Source organism: Kryptolebias marmoratus, linkage group LG9 (genome assembly GCF_001649575.2).
Source record: "Kryptolebias marmoratus isolate JLee-2015 linkage group LG9, ASM164957v2, whole genome shotgun sequence".
Taxonomy (NCBI): Eukaryota; Metazoa; Chordata; class Actinopteri; order Cyprinodontiformes; family Rivulidae; genus Kryptolebias; species Kryptolebias marmoratus.
Window position 1 is genome coordinate 4,548,592 of NC_051438.1, and position 3,140 is coordinate 4,551,731.

The window sequence follows — 3,140 nt, forward strand, 5'->3', positions numbered from 1 at the left end:
CTTTTGCCTAAACCTTGACTAACGACCCTTACCTGCTCCTTGCATGATACTGCTGCTGACTGTGATCCCTTGCTCTCGACCTCGTTTCTGCTCTCTGGACAACGCTCTTTGGTTCATATCAATTTGGATTTGAATTCTGCTCTCTGCTCTCCCAGCTTTGACCCTTCGCCTGTCACTGGACTCTCCGCTTAGCCCGTTCCCAGCACCCAAAGACGTCCCCTTTCTCTGCCCACCGCCCATGGCGGTCTTACCTGCCTGGGAGTCTCTCCTAATCCAAAATCTAGCGTCTCTCATAGCCAGACAGTTACAATAAAATCCTTAAAACTCTGTCTGTGTCTGCCTATTCTGAATCCGTGCCCACCAAGCCTTGTCAGAAGACTGGAAATGATGTGTGCTAAAGCTGACACCCAATCAATCAACACCGGATTGATACTGTTGCATCATAACTGGCTAATGAGAACATATATTACACTGGTTAAGTTGAATAGGTAATATAATAAGATTCTAGATATATGTAAGAAGTGTGTGGAGGAAAAATTAACTTTGATTCATTGTGTGTGGGAATGCTCTAAGATAAAAAAAAATTGGGGAGGAAGTAAAACAAACAATGGAAAATATCATTGTCAAAGATATTCCAATAAATCCTGCTTTTTTCTTCCAAGGAATATATCCAAAACACCACAAGTACTCTAAAAGTGACAGTGTGCTTATAGATATGGGGCTTTGACAAGCTAAAAGAACTATTGTACTTCTTTGGAGAAAAACATGTACACCAGTGGTCTCTGATCCTGGTCCTCGAGGGCCACTATCCTGCATGTTTTCCTTGTTTCTCTGCTCCAACACACCTGATTTGAATCAATGGGTGATTAACAGGCTTCTGCAGAACAAGCAGGGGTAATTTAAGCACTGAATCAGGTGTGTTGGAGAAGGGAAACAAGTAACACATGCAGGATAGTGGCCCTTGACAACCAGGGTTGGAGACCCCTTATGTACACCAACCCTTGGGTTTTGGGTGAGACAAATTTTCCTAACATTTTTTCCTTTAGAGAAGGTAGCTTATGTGTGAAAGGGACAGACTAAGTTATTTGAGAGTGTATGGTAAACCTTTTCCAGCTACGTCAGATCGATAATTAAAACTGATAAAGGTGATAATAAGGAATATATATATATATATATATATATATATATATATATATATATATATATAGACCAACACAGCAAAAACTGTGTTGGTCTCATTGGATGCAGAGAAAGCTTTTGATAAAGTCAACTAGAAATTCTTGCTCAAGGTATTGGAAAAATTTGGATTCGGAGAGTCAAAATCATATCCTTCAAGCTCAAAATCCACTCCTCTTTCGATGTTAATCCACGATTCTGATATTGCAATAATATGAAATGATTGTGTAAAATGATTAAGGTAATCCCTAATACTTAAAGAAAATGTATACAGACTCCTACTATTGATATGTATAATAGATAATTTCCCTTTCTCATTAATTTTAAATGAAGTACTTTCAAACACCCGCAAAAAAGTCTACTCTAACAGCCTGGTGGAACATTACGATAATCACTAAAACATCATTAAGTCCTTGTAAATGTACTCCAATTCGGCACAACACAGTCTTTCAAGCAATAAATAAACCAATCTATTATTCATCATGGGCAGAAAAGGGAATCACTCACCTACAACATATATTTCACAATAATCGATTTATATCTTTTAGTGACTTGGTCAATAAGTTTGGAGTTGGGAAAGAAGAGTTTCTCCACTGTCAACAACTTAAACACATCATTAAATCCAAAACATTCTTAGTCAACAATTTATTGGAAACACCAAAAGTGTTAGATGAATTAATGAAAATTGCAGATTGTGAGGATCTGGAGTTTCCCTGCCCTCGGGGCGGTGCCTCTAACCTCCCTTTCTCCTCAGCTGTTGGTGATTCCAGATGATGAGCAGTGCTCCATTTAAGCCTCTGGCTGAGGACAGATCTTCGCTGGAGCATTACGCCTCTTGGTTAGAAACTCAGTCACCTTTGTAGAAAGCTTATGTGTGTGTTACTCAAGTTAACTTTGTTTTTTGTGCATGTGTTTTGCCCCAAGACCTTTGCTGCTGCCTCCTGTCTCTGTGAATCACCTGGATACCCTTTTGGAACGGCTCGGATGGACTTACCTGTTTCTGGCTCTTGGATCACTCACCGCTGGACACGCTTTTGGATTTGGACTGGAACCTACTCCTCACCACGACACTTCAGAAGCCTGTAAGAAACAAACACTTACGCAATACTCATCACGAACCAAACAATCTGCAAGATTGTACCCAAGACTCTCCTTGCTCCCTCTTGCATTTCAGATCCTCCCGGTTTCCTCCAGCACTGTACATTATTATTTACCACCTGTAAATAAAATGACTCCTCTTTATGCTAAGTCCGTGTCTGGTATTGGTCCCGCTCATACGAATGAAAACTCAGGTTTATGTCAAGGATAAACTTATATCCAGATTGTATAAATAATTAATTTAACTCATAAATTAATTTCTGTCTACTTAATAATCATACTGAAATTTAAAATTTTCCAGATAAATGCAAAGATCCATTTCTTGTTTCTCTAACTATCGCCAAGAAAATAATACTCCATTGGAAATCAAAAAATTCATTACATATTAACATCTGGACAAACCTCCTTACTGAATAAATACATCTGGAAAGCATAACATTCACACAAAGAGATAATGTAGCTGTATTCATCAATATTTGGAACTCATTTTTGGAATTCCTCAAAACAGATTTAACACGGGAGAAGATGCTGCGCACATTCCAAACTAACATTAAAATATCTATATTGACCAAGTAAAACCACTTTCACTCACACATCCTTTAATGATGTTTTTTTAATTAACTAGCTAATTAAATATTTTCTTTTTAAGAATCAGTTTCTGGATATACATAACAGATTATTGTTTAATCTCACATACAAACATACACATTTACTGTATTTTCTTGCACTGAACTTGCACTTTTTTTTTCTTTCTATTATTGCCTATGATGTACACCTATTTCTAACACTTGTATTTTTATGTACTATATTACAATAAAAAAATAAAAACAAATAAGTGTCTCTCGATGTGAATGAGAGCATGAATG

At 37.3% G+C, this 3,140-nt stretch overlaps 1 long non-coding RNA gene across 1 annotated transcript; it reads left to right on the forward strand.

Moving 5' to 3' along the window:
- The first annotated feature begins 1,959 nt into the window (after window positions 1–1,959).
- On the forward strand, window positions 1,960–2,862 carry LOC112451244. The gene is made up of 3 exons (XR_003040027.1): window positions 1,960–2,014; window positions 2,101–2,258; window positions 2,351–2,862. It is a non-coding gene; the product is annotated as an uncharacterized LOC112451244 (long non-coding RNA).
- The last annotated feature ends 278 nt before the right edge of the window (window positions 2,863–3,140 follow it).